Source organism: Bombyx mori, chromosome 16 (assembly GCF_030269925.1).
Source record: "Bombyx mori chromosome 16, ASM3026992v2".
NCBI classification, from domain to species: Eukaryota; Metazoa; Arthropoda; class Insecta; order Lepidoptera; family Bombycidae; genus Bombyx; species Bombyx mori.
This window is the reverse complement of record NC_085122.1, coordinates 187,070-201,083: the sequence shown is the minus strand read 5'-3', so window position 1 is coordinate 201,083 and position 14,014 is coordinate 187,070. Positions and strand designations below refer to the sequence as shown.

General features: G+C 44.4%; 2 long non-coding RNA genes across 2 annotated transcripts; one reads left to right on the top strand and one right to left on the bottom strand.

Annotated features, from left to right (window-relative positions):
• The first annotated feature begins 3,402 nt into the window (after nucleotides 1–3,402).
• Nucleotides 3,403–4,993, top strand: LOC134200302 (uncharacterized). The gene is made up of 2 exons (XR_009975140.1): nucleotides 3,403–4,544; nucleotides 4,631–4,993. It is a non-coding gene; the product is annotated as an uncharacterized LOC134200302 (long non-coding RNA).
• Nucleotides 4,994–10,715: 5,722 nt separating this feature from the next.
• On the bottom strand, nucleotides 10,716–12,324 carry LOC134200304 (uncharacterized). The gene is made up of 2 exons (XR_009975142.1): nucleotides 12,123–12,324; nucleotides 10,716–11,029 (listed from the first exon to the last, which is right to left on the bottom strand). It is a non-coding gene; the product is annotated as an uncharacterized LOC134200304 (long non-coding RNA).
• Nucleotides 12,325–14,014: the final 1,690 nt, after the last annotated feature.

Sequence of the window (14,014 nt, the reverse complement as noted above, 5' to 3'; positions counted from 1 at the left end):
GCTAAAAGGCCCAGCAGTTATTTATTGCCTTTACAATCTGTACATCATGGTCGGTGAGTTCATCCCGAGTCGGATGGGTTTGTACGTGACCAAAGCAATGCCTGGAAACGTGAAATCTGTAGATGAACGCAACGGCTCCAGGTGGCATGGATGTACTCTGCACCGCTGGCGAGCAGGACGATGGTAACAAGGAAGTGGCAATATTGCTGACGAGAGTGTGATGCGTTAGAGTTTCAAAGACCTTACGATAGGTACAAAGAAGTGTTTGTCATAAGTAGGGCGCGCTCGTGTCGTCTAGCTGCGTGCCTACGTAACAGCGAGTGTAAACTGCGCGTCGACACAACGAGGCAGTTTCACAAGCTGATGAGTCGGCAGTTCGAGGCCCGCTCCGTGCCAGCCCGGCCATTGCTTCGATGCAATTCACATTTCCACACAATACCGCACTTAGATACAACTGTTACTTAGCTAGAACGCAAGCAAATACTCGGTATTGACGGATACCATAAATACTAGGTAAAAACACCGAGATAATTAAAAAAAAAAACTATACATTAAATACTTTTTGTTTTATAGATATAATAGTTCTGGTTGTGGAAGCAGAAACAAAAGGCCGTGAACACTGTACAAGTGTGACGAAATCATTCATTACGCATTCACTATGTTATGTTCGTAAAGAAGCGATAAATAAACGGAGGAATACAGCGCTGCAGAATATCAACATCGAATTCACAACAGTTCCGGGATTAAACTAATCTCAACACTGTGATGTGTCGGTGGGTCGGGCGCAGCGGGGTAGCTGGACGATGCACCTTACACTAAAACACAGAATGTCAGCTGTATACTGTACTACTACGCAACCACAACACACGTATAGCTAGCTGGTCGCATACGATATTGTCCCAAGTCAAATCTTGAATACGTCGGCACTAATTGCTTCCTTCAAATACAAATATTTCCTTTGTTCGTTTCTACCGTCGCCGTCGCAGCATCGCGTCGAGTGTATTGTATTGGCGAATTTGGCGACGCGACGCTGCGCAACAGTTCATCATTGAACTTTAAGGTCTTTATTTCTTAACGCAGCTGAATATGTACAGCCATTAAATTTACTCAATCAAAATATACATACTATGTAGATAGTATCGCGTAGCCTTTTATTTAAATATTTATTTTTGAAAATACATTTTACTACGTATTGTTAAATAAAGATACAGTAAAAGCCAAACAAGTTTCCGCTATTAACAAAACCCTTTTTATTTATTGTTAAGACGTGCTCACGCCTCACCTGGTTGTAAGCGGATATCGAGGTCCGCTACACACCTTGCTGCATTATATTATTATGTCTAATACTCGTAGATTACAAAATACAGAAATCTAAATACATTTGTCTGCGGTTTGATTTTTATGACACACCGCACCGTGTCGTGCCTTCAATGCCTGGAAGTCATTTTTGAACATGAGTTAAGTAGTTATTCTATTAGATTTATTTATTATTGCCTTTGTAGGCAGACGAGTGCACGGCCCACCTGATGACAAGTGGTTACCGTCGCTCATGGACGTCAGCCATGTCAGGGGCACAGCCAGGTCGCTGCCTACTGCTCAGTACTCTCCGTAAGCCTCGTTTAAAGAAAGACATGTCAGATCTACAGATGTATGTAAATCTCACAAAAATGAACAGCTGTCAAGGACTAATGATAAGACCGACAGTGCTGCCTGAGCGTCACGAGGCTTGAGGAGAGTACTCGTCGGCAGGCATCGGGCTAGCCTCATCACTGACCGTCAAGTGGCTCATGCACTATCTGCTTACAAAGCCAATAAATAAAAGCAATATTATGATTATTTTGAAATTTTTAGGTCCGCTTGCTATTTCAACAATGTTATGTTTATTTTTGAATACCCGTCTAAACAACGAGTTAAGAATAATTCGATAATCGTTAATAGATTAAAGCCACGTGCAGCTGCGCAACCTCAAGGTGCTGTTCATTCGTTCTGCGCAGAGAGGAGCCACATAGATCTCAATAATGTTTAAGTTATCCTCTTTGCAAATACTTTTGAAGTCGTCGTGGCCTAAAGGATAAGACGTCCGGTGCATTCATGTTGAGCGATGTTCGGTGTTCGAATCCCAGGCGGGTACCAATTTTTCCAATGAATTACGTACTCAACAAATGTTCACGATTGACTTTCACGATGAAGGAATAACATCGTGTAGTAAAAGTGAAACCCGCAAAATTATAATTTGCGTAATTACTGGTGGTAGGACCTCTTGTGAGTCCGCGCGGGTGGCTACCACCGCCCTGCCTATTTCTGCCGTGAAGCAGTAATGCGTTTCGGTTTGAAGGGTGGGGCAGCCGTTATAACTATACTGAGATCTTAGAACTTATATCTCAAGGTGGGTGGCGCATTTACGTTGTAGATGTCCATGGGCTCCAGTAACCACTTTACACCAGGTGGGCTGGAGCTCATCCACCCATCTAAGCAATAAAAATAAAAACTTGTGAACAGTAATCATAATAATCTATCTGCATACAGACTAACTAAAACCCATGATGTGCCATTTATAAGAAGGATGACACTTTGATGTACTGTACTGTAGTCGTCGGTAGTCAAAGAGCGGTGCCCACGACGGCCGCAGACACCAGCGTCTTTCAACATTTAACAACTGAGCACCACAACCCGGGCGGAAGCTGAATGGGTATACTGCTAGGGGGAATTTGAGGGGGACTGTTCGCAGTGTGTACGGCCGCAATTTACATCGACACATAAATATAATACGATGGGCTTGACTGGCTCAAGGAATGACGCCCGGCGGCAAGGACCCTCGGGCGTCGTGTTTTTTTCTTTTTTTCCCTACTTACCTACTACATAAACTACTAAAATAGGAGGGTACCCCAACAACGTGGGAGGAATGATGAGTGTGGACAGCTCAGTTCCATGGGGGCACTCACTATGAGCACTCCCATATCACTCGGTTATACACATCGGTTATACATACATAGCAGGGGGTTTCAGGAGCTCCCTTGGTAGCGCCCAACCATCAGACGGTCTGGCGTGCAAGGGAGCTATACTGCGAAGACTGCTCGTTTTTTTTTTTTTTTATTGCCTTTGTAGGCAGACGAGCATACGGCCCACCTGATGGTGAGTGGTTACCGTCGCCCATGGACTTCAGCAATGCCAAGGGCAGAGCCAAGCCGCTGCTTACCGCTTAATATTCTCCACAAGCCTAGTTTGAAGAAGGACATGTCATAGCGCTCGGGAAACACCGCGGAGGGGAGCTCATTCCATAGCCGGATGGTACGTGGCAAAAAAGATCTCTGGAAAGGCACTGTGGATGACCGCGGTGGCTCCAGGTAGTATGGATGAACTCTACTCCGAAAATAGTATGGATGAACCAGGTAGTATGGATGAACTCTACTCTGCTCGTGGGGTCAATTACCGGGCAATTACGTAATTTCTGACATAACGCCCTGCCTCTATTATCGTGCGAAGAACCAGATTTTGCTGGACCTGTAACCTGCCAACTTCACGTCGGCCTCCCACGCTCGGAGGTTGCCCTCGTGTGTGGGAATGTCGTTAGTATAGAGCGCATAGAGGAGTGGTGCCAGGACGCTTCCCCGAGGGACCCCGGCCCTGACTGGGCGCACCGACCGACGCATGTTCATGTACTCAGCTAACTGTCAGTATCTAAAACGTAGCTCCGTCCCCGCCGCCCCGCCGCCGGCTTCTGCGTAACTTTCCTCGTTTTTGTAGTGTTTTCACAATTATGACAGGTTGTTATTTTGTATTGCGCTCCATTTTTAATAATCAGAACAATCATATGTGACAGCTGACACATTTCAGATGTGCCTCTTACACGAAAGGAATATTACACAATACTCAATTATTACTACGCTCTTACTGAGACACACCTGCTACACGGAGCGACCGAGGGCAACGACATGGCGCCGCCCAGAATAGAACTCCTAATCGACGAACCTTAGGACTGCGTCGCAAGCGACTGAATCCGATACAGATTACAAAATAATATAAGAAAACTGTTTATACTTGTAGTATCGGTGCTAAACGGTCACTCAGGCGGCGATTTTCTTGTAGACCTTACTCACCGGTGGGCTGAAGCCTTGGCTAGCAAAGGCGAGGGCCTTGATACCGCGAAGGCCTTCGATATGATCTGGCATGGGCATTTCTATCGAAATCACCAGCACACGAAATCCCCAAAGGATTCTGCAAGTCGGTCGTTAGCTTTTTGGATGAATGGAGCTTTACGGTCGTCGTTGATAGCTGCTGCCCCAACACAACGACCATCAATGCGAGCGTTACTAAGGTTCGGTGATCTTCCCTACGATGTCCATGCTGCACATTGATGACATGCCGATGATCTACAGAAGGCGCGCTGATAACTACAATAAGAAACTCGTTTTCGAACGGGACCAATGAATTTCCGTTGTTCAAATCCTGCAGACAGATAAAAAATGTTCTAATGAAATACGTATTTAAGAAATAATAATGAAATAATTCCACAACATCAACTTCCCAACATAAACAATGATGAGGTAATCAGTGGAACGACGACAGTAGATTCAAATGGTTTTTTATTTAGAGTTTTCTTATTCGTTTATTTCATGTTTATTTCATTCAGTAGGTCCGGTGCTGCACGAAGCGAGTCTGTCGAGGGGCCGAGTGCCGCGCCGGCTGGCTACACACGCGGCGCCAATCTATCAGCTCGTTGTGTGACCACTCAGTGCGAGCCGGTTCATACAGTACAGTGTCCACCTCCTGTCTCCTGGCTGCGAAGTTCACACTGCGATGTCTGCGGGCCCCGGCACGTAGTTACGAGCGGGCTCAGCGCGGGCACATCTGTGCGTTGCAACAATGACGCGACGGGACGGACCTTCGATTCGCTGATCTACTGTAGCGCGGGCTCCGGTTCAGTTCACAGCTCCGTGCTAACTGCATGCGGTATCTACCCAAAACTGTCTGTAACATGCCGACTGCAAAAATGGAAAGATATAGGAAATGATAACACTGTTCGTAGTATAGTGGTGACGTCAGGCAGTTAGCGTGCGCACTGGCGTGTCACATTACCAACATTTCTGTCGGCAAATTGGATAAGTGGGCGGGGTGCGCGGGGTGCGCGCTGTGGCGATACTCAATTAGCGATTGTAGTATTGCAGAGGTAGAGGACAATGAATACATAGTATGAAACATCCGCACCCACCTTCGGGCGAGTGTACCTAATGTATCCAGAATTTACATTTTGCACAACACGATCGTGTTCAGCGTGCTGACGCGTCACTATCTACCATTACTGGTTCTCAGAAGAAATACCGTAATAGTGTACTTAGCTCTTCATTTGAATAACATTTTATTTAATTGTTATTGTCTTAGCGATTAGTTATCGGTTGTAATCAACGCTCATTTTGGTAACATTTCGAAACCACACGTTGTCAATAGCTGTCAGTGGACGAGGACGCTGCTGCACCGTCTCCACTGCGCAGACTCTGTAAGATCAGTGTTGATGGTGAGCGCCCGCCGACGCGCTCTGCGCCACATATATTACATATCGACGCTTGAAAGGCAATCCTGACTAAGCGACAAAAGTATGCAAAATGAGTTAGATACACCATTGGAATCGTCTGATTTTTCTGCGTCATTTAGTATAGGTTTCATCACTCTGTGACGTGTTTTATGTCGCTTAGATATGGTGTGATTTTCATAAAAATGCAGAGTTTTTTCCTACCAAACGACAAAAAAAAAGTTATTTTTGAGACATCCTGCAGTTAGGACATTTTAATAATAAGGTATTATTTACTTAGTCAGTTATTCATGTTTTTAAATTTTCATTTGTTTGTATTTATTTATTTTTACTTGTTATGAAATTTTTCTTTGAAACCACTTAGTAGATTGTACCTATACAAAGTAGTCGTAATTGGTACAGTTATACAATTTAACCTGAAACAAAATGGAATAATATTGAATCTTAGATAGTTTTACTTGTTTAACATAATATCCCTTTCCATCCGTAAATATTTTTACATGACAACATTTCTAATAACTACGTCGCCTAGATAATTTTACTTGATTAATTTCAATGGTTACTTTTGGCGCTTAGTTATGTTTACCCGTAAACAAAATATAATTTTTTGTCGCTAAAGAACTGCGCGAGTTTAAATACGTTGTGTGGGTATGCGCAACTAGTCGCGTACCACGTTTTGGCGGGCTGGTAAAAGTTGACTTTCGTAAGCTGGACGTCGCTTAGTTAAGTCGTTTGTCACATTATTTTGCATTTTGTTCCCATGAGGGAGATGTGAACCACCAAATAAGGCCAAAGAAACGACTATAGATTCCGTAAAAAGATTTAACAAAAGTTTACAAAATCGTCGTGGTCTAAAGGATAAGGCGTCCGGTGCATTCGTATGTAGCGATGCAACGATGTTCGAATCTCAGGCGGGTACCAATTTTTCTAATGAAATACGTACTCAACAAATGTTCACGATTGATTTCCACGGTGAAGGAATAACATCGTGTAATAAAAATCAAAACCCGCAAAAATTATAAATTGCATAATTACTGGTGGTAGGACCTCTTATGAGTCTGCACAGGTAGGTACCACCACCCTGCCTATTTCTGCCGTGAAGCAGTAATGTGTTTCGGTTTGAATGGTGGGGCAGCCATTGTAACTATACTTGAGACCTTAGAACTTATATCTCAAGGTGGGTGGCGCATTTACGTTCTAGATGTCTATGGACTCCAGTAACCACTTAGCACCAGGTGGGCTGTGAGGTCACCCACACCTCTAAGCAATAAAAAAAAAACAGTAATAGCGTGATTTTGTTACAAAAAAATATATCCCTATTGTTTCTTACAATAAATGTTTATTCATAAACGTCTCACTCTTTTGCATGATTTACCATAGTAATTTATTACATTTTAGTTCAATTCTTTACACTTTCTACATGCATAAAAAAATGGAATAGTATTTAGATACATTTACTCGATTTGTTGTGAACTATGGGATCACTTTAGTCCAATATACCCAAAACGAAACTGTAAGCTGTGCGAATTTGTATAACTTTACATGTTACTGAAAATCTTTCAACGATAGCTCATATTGCTTTACATGTTACTCCTAATCTTTCAATGCTGGCTTAGATAATTTTACTTGTGACGAGAAACCTTTTATATAAAATTCAGATAATTTTACCTGTTTATCAAATTATGGACAATATATATAAGCGACAATAACTGCTATATACACAAATGATAGGCAATAACCTTTAAGTATATTCGATGGGCAAAAAAAAACTATTTATAAGTCTATTGAAATAATTTCAATCCTACAGTTATATTCGTTAAAATATTTTTTTTTCAAAATTTTTCAACTTTAAATTGCTCTACTGTAAAGTTTACGCATTGTCGCTTAGTCATGTTTGCCTTTCAAGCGTCGATATGTATGTACCACACAATGCGCGGACGTGTCCAATCTCTATCGGGCCACTTCATGCTGACACGCGATGACGCGTCCCGGTATTGTCTTCTATAGTGTTGGAGTAGCGTCTTAAGCTGTTAATAACTTATTTACACAACTGTGTGTAAACATATTCTTATACAAACATATGTACATAGCCCGTTGGTTACATTACCTGCCGGCGCGGTGGCCCAGGCGTCGCAGGCTGACGAGCGTAGCGGGTTGCTGCGCCCTGCCCGCTCCGCCGCTCACAATGAGACCGTGACCGACTTGATTAATGTCCTTAATGACCGATCACTCTAGTCTTTAATGAATACTATTAAAGTGCCTGTACAACTGTACACTCTGTTCGTGTGTGTTACCGCAACCTCTCTAAAATGTTGTCTTAAAACAGCTACATCTGAAATAGGTGTACCGTGGCAAGGTGTTTTTTTAAAAGTTAATTAAATATGATCATACGTAATATTGTCATTGACTCTTTAGAATCTGTTGACTGAAGCTCTTTTATCTCTTTCCTCAAACACGCTCACACATCTCCACTAGAGCGTTGAAGGATATGAACCTGCACATAACACCTTGGTGCGCGCGGCCTTCACGCGAGACGTATTGTCTTTGGAAGCCCTTCAGTTCACAGAGTATGACAGGCATGGCCGGGCATGCCCCACACGCCATAACTTCCAGATCGAGTCCTCAGCTAAGTTCAACTGGCTCAAGAGATGCTGTCCGGTGAGCGTTTAATAAATTATTATTAATATAAATTATTATTAGCTTAAAGAAGACGAATAAGTCCTGTTGGTACGGTCAGCATTACCTTCACTCAGGTAGAAGTAGTGCTCCATCCCAAACAAACAGTCAAATAACTCTCCTTAACAGTGGCCGGCACAACATGTGGTCCACTCTAACTCATCTCTATCCTCAACCACACTCACATATACTTAGTCTGGCCATAAATACGGTTACAATTAAAAATAAGAATAAAATCTATTGCAAATAACATTTATTACTTTTACAGTGTGTTAGTTTAATACATAAATATAAAACAATTTAAAGTATAAAAAGCTTATTCGAAGTGGTCTCCATTGGCTGCAATACAGTCCTTTAAACGTTGAGGCCAGTTATCAATAGAAGCACGCACTCTTTCCATGGGAAAAATTTTCACTGCCAATCGTACGGATTGTTTTAGGGACTCCAAACTATCATGGCGTTTAGAGCAAGCCGTACTCTCTAAAACTGACTATAAATCATAATCCAGCGGATTAAGATCGGGACTAGACGACGGCGAGTCTTCAGCTCTGATGAAGTCCGAAACGTTCGTTTCCAACCAAGACTGCGTAGACCGAGCTTTATGACCTGGCGCCGAGTCTTGCTGGAAGGACCATTCTTGATTATTGAACATGGTGCTGTTAAGGGGCTTCACTACCTTCTCAAGAATGGTATCAGGATACACTTGTGCCGATGTTTTGATACCTTTTTCACAAAAGTATGGCTCAGTCACTCCTTCATAGCTAATACCCCACCAAACCATCACTGAAGTCGGATAGTGCCCACGTTGCACTCTGTCGACTAATTGGGAAGCTTCCTTAGAGCTTTGAGCATAAATACGGTCATTTTGTTTGTTAAATTGTTGCTCAATTGTAAAAAAATTCTCATCCGTAAACAAAATTTTTCTATGACCTCCCTTTGCGTACCGCTTCAGTAGTTGTTTCAATTTTACCACTCTATTCTCTTTTAAATTATCAGTTAAGAAATAACCAATACATCTCTTATAGGCTGCAAGTCCTTTTTTTTTTTTTTTTTTTTTTTTCGGGCCGGGGGCCGAACCTCCTACGAGGTCCCCGCGCCTAGGGGGCGCGCGGGGTATGTGAGACTCAACGATCTGCAGGTGTTGAGAGCAGATCGCGGGCCCAAGGATTTTAGGGCCCACCCACTAAACGACTCCCCTGCACTCTTACACCCGACGTCCGATCTCCGTCCGGGGTCAGAACCCGTTCAGAGTAGGGGGGTTCCCGCGGTCAACACTACAACCAGACACGCGGCGCCACCCCGAGGACGCCCGACCGACGGGTCGTCGAGGCGATAGTCGACGACCAACGACGTCGGTCTCCGCGGTACGGCGGCCCTACCAGGCCGCCCGGGCGGTGCCGCTGGTGTTCCGGGATACCCCGCTGGGCCAGAACCAGCCTGCCGGGTCGGAACGCGATACACCGCCGACCGGGTTGCTCTTCAACAGTATGTTCGGCGACGACAGCGACGACGAAAATGCGGACCGCATCGCAGTCCGCAGCCGCCGACGCGCCGTCCCGTCCTCCTGGTGCCAGCGCGCTAGAGTGACGGTAGCGTGCGGCGCAGCCTCAACCCCCTTAGGTCGCCCCGTGACCATCACCGGGAGGAGACTGCCTCCTCATAGAGGCTGCAAGTCCTAAGTCATCTTTTAAAATACGCGACATGGTTCTAGGTGCTATCTTCATCTCCTGAGATAAAATCTTTTGCTTTCGGGCAGGATTTCTTCGAATTCTTTCCCTTACTGCTTTGACCACCTTTTTCGTACGAACACTACGTGGACGGCCAGATCTTTTTCTGTCACAAACAGAGGAGGTCTCATTGCTCCTATTAATAGCCCGGTACACAAACATTTTACTAATACCAAGCGTATGGAGAGTTTTAAAAATTACATTTGGCTCCATACCTACTTTGTGTAATGCAATCACAGCGATTCGGTTCTCTTTATCACCCCACTCCATTTTAATATCGCAAAATATTGTACAATGTATTGGCGCCAAAATGAGAAAACTCAATGAGCAATCATATAAAAATGACAGATCCCAAATTCAAATGTAATATTTTGTTTATTTTTAATTGTAACAATATTTATGGCCAGACTAAGTATACACAGACATCCTATACATCCTTCATATTTAGGAGGGATGCTGGGCGGTCCCGTCGCGCGCCGCTCTACCTACACGCATTTAATTACGAAAGGCTCAGGTCGTACCGTTTGTTTATATTTGAGAATATCAGATTGTAGTGGTGACGGTACGCGGCGGCGGCGATGACTCAGTCATCAGTGTACAAACAGCTTACGTGAGATGTAGTAGATAGTAGAGTATGTAGGTCGGGGACCAGAATACACACCACGGGACTGAGTCTGACTGACTCGGCGCCGACACTCGACACAAGACACACGTCTCCTCTAGACACTCCGGACGACACCGGCCGCGGCATCGTGTAGCTCGATCCTTCTATTTATAACTACTTCTTTTTAATACGTTATTAATCTATCTCATTTTATTTCGTTGTATGTTAACTTTTAGTTTGGTTCTTATATGACTCGCTTTTTAAATACTATCAGTACTCTGTTTGTTCTATTATATCATTATGTTTTTTATAATAGACTAAATCACAAAGTCGTGGTGCTGGAGCATGTCCCGCGAGTTTTTCGGTCGGCTGGTCGCGGCTTTTAGTCTGTGTGGACAAGAGTGTGCTCGCGATGGACCTGTTCGCACTTCACAGACGCTGACAGCTCGTGGACCGGCTCGTCGGCTCGTCGGCTCGAGGGCACATACTTAAAGCCTGAAAACATTACACTTGTGGGCAAAAGGGACAAAATGCCATAAATTCGGTAAAGCCCTAATACTAATATGTATATATATATATATATATATATATATATTAAGAAACTCAGATTTCGATGAAAGCTTTGTATTGTAATATTGAATTCGGAGCTCAAAGTAGACTGAGTGGTCACGATTACTAACGATCACGAACTAATAGGCTCACCAGTACACACCAGTACACACCAGTACACACTTGTAAGTAGTACACAGAGGAATTGATCGTTGACCTACACGCGTACACACACACACACGCACAGCATCAATGAAAGGGTTCAATAGCACGACACAAAAACTATAATAACATTAGACGCGTCAGTGGGCGGCGCTCGTGATCGTAAGCCGAACTAGGCCGCGGGCCGCGGGATCTCCGCATTCATTACGCGAGTGAGCCCGCAGTCCGCACCACACGAGCCGCACTGTTCGCGTACTTCATAACTTATCATAATTATGAATTAACTTATAGACTTATAGACGGACAGACCGATCCGACGCACCCGACGCACCCGACGAGCTCGATACTATATATTGTTCAATACGGTCTATATACGAGTAAGTCGTAAGTCTTATTGAGAGGGGCTCCGTTTCAGAGATTTCATGATTATTATTATTTTCCTACCTATTCTAGTAGCCTCGAGGGCTTATTCTAGATTCACCGAGATAATAGGTGAGCTGACGGGGCTCAAACCGAGAGTGTTGCTAACACTGGCCCTAGCAAGAGCCGTACTTCGCAGAATCTACCACCGGATCGAAAACGCCATCCACTGAGAAGATCCGCCGAGAAACTCAGTGGGCTGTGTCTGTGGGTTAATTTACTCGTCGAGAACTTCGTCGCAAGCGACGGGTTCGGCGAGAACGGTGACCGGTGCTTGATGTACCTAAAAGAACTGTTAATGGATCGGGAGGACTCGTAATGACGTATTAAGGGCGACGTCGACTATTTACCATTCGGTCCTCCGGATCGGGTATGTAATATCTGGCGGCCGCGACAAGAGGGTTTTCGTGTCGTGCCGCCTTCACAAAGTGACGCAATGATGAATGTAAATACTTACTGACTGAGTCAAGCTCCACATGATCCACAAGATCATGAAGATACACATTCCTTAGGAACCATGGTGCTCCGACGGCTATCCTGCAAAAACGGGATTGAATGACTTGAAGGGGCTTCAAATTGGTGCAGGCCGCATGAGCCGCTCACTCTAACCGGCGCCATCTAGGTGGGCTTCGGACAGCCTGCCGACCGAGAGGGCTGGTTGGTGGTCGTGGCGCCGACGACCGCCGGCCCGGCGTCCCGAGGGGGAGGGTGATGGGAGAGATGTGCTCCGCACTAAACGCTTCACTTCCCCTCTGCCTCTTCATGAGTTCTGTCTCATGCGAGGTTTGGACGTTGGTTGTTGAGCGACAGGAGGTTTTAGTCAGTTCGACTCTGACATGCCCCACCCGCTATCCCCAGTGGAGGGCGGGGAAGTCCGGCGATTTCCTCCTCACCAAAAAAAAAAGGTCGCACGAGCGAACACTACGCTTGCATACACCATGACGGGGCGTTTCATCAACAAACACTTCAATTAAATTTATTTGATTAGATATTTGTACAGACAAATGCCATATTACTTACTGTACGCGATTGAAATGGTATTGAACGTATATTGCGAACTAAATATTAGCGGTCATGAATACTAATGAACGTTTCGATAAGGAAACGATTAGTGTGTAATTGATCACGCGACGCCGGAGCGACCCTCCGCCACCGCCAGCGCTCTCCACAGCCCGGGACGCACCGGGGAGCAGCGGCAGCAGCGGTTCCGGCTAGTGCGGCTGAACTTTGCTCCTGTAGCGAGCGAGGTGTTGGTGCAAAAGGATATGAAGGAATCATCTCGAACACTTCCTCAGAGCACATTCCATGAAACCTACTATACAAACCGGCCCTATACTAACTAACTATACAAAACAGTCCGGTGGCTACTAGGCCACATGAACCTAGATATCCCGTCCCACGTTGTCTCGTATGTCGCGTCTAGGTGTCCGCGCGGGGGGATCCTTGTGGATGTAGAACATTCATTCAAAAAACAAATTTAATTTTAAATTAAATTATTTGATCCATGTGCAAAAACAAATAAATTGGTCTCACCAGGTACCCACATAGTACGAATTTAATTAGGAAACTAAAACTTACATTATGTAGTTTAGTTAATTCGTCCTTAATTAAGATTCTAATTTATCTTATCTATCTTTATCTGAGACGTTCATTGCTTTTCCGGCACTCGCGGCATGCGCTCTAGTTCCGAGACAATCTCGGCGAGGCTCGGCCGTCGGGCAACAATCTAAGGTAAATGTTTACAGAAGTATGCCGTCAGCTTTACCGAAAATCGTTGAAGATAAGTGAACTACAGCTAATTACAAATATTTACAAGCGATAAGATTGCGCTAAATCTGGCACTAATCGCAGCGAAACTGGAGCAACGACCGCCTCACCTCTCGCTGAACAACTAGTTATATTTTCGGGAGCCTTGAGCATATACACGACTAGTAGCAGTCTCAGTACACGCAGCCGCGACCTGCGCCGCCCACAGTGGAACTGCTACGTGGCGGCTGGCGCCCACTGACCCGGCAGATTCCGTAGTGCCTCAATCGATAAATAAAAGACCTAAACTTTTGTATAAAATAAACTTAAAAACAAACAAAAGGAATCCGTCCGACGGGGGACACATCAAAGGAATTATTTTTATTTAATTCCGAGCATTTTCATGTTTAACTACCTTTTAAACCTTTTCTGGACTTCCATAAAAAATTCAAGACCAAAATTAGCCAAATCGGTCCAGCAGTTCTCGAGTTTTAGCGAGACTAGCGAACAGCAATTCATTTATATATATAGAGATAACAACTGTCCTACCTCAACTAACAGTAGGTACAGTCTCACCGAGAGATAAGCATTACTGCGTTTAGA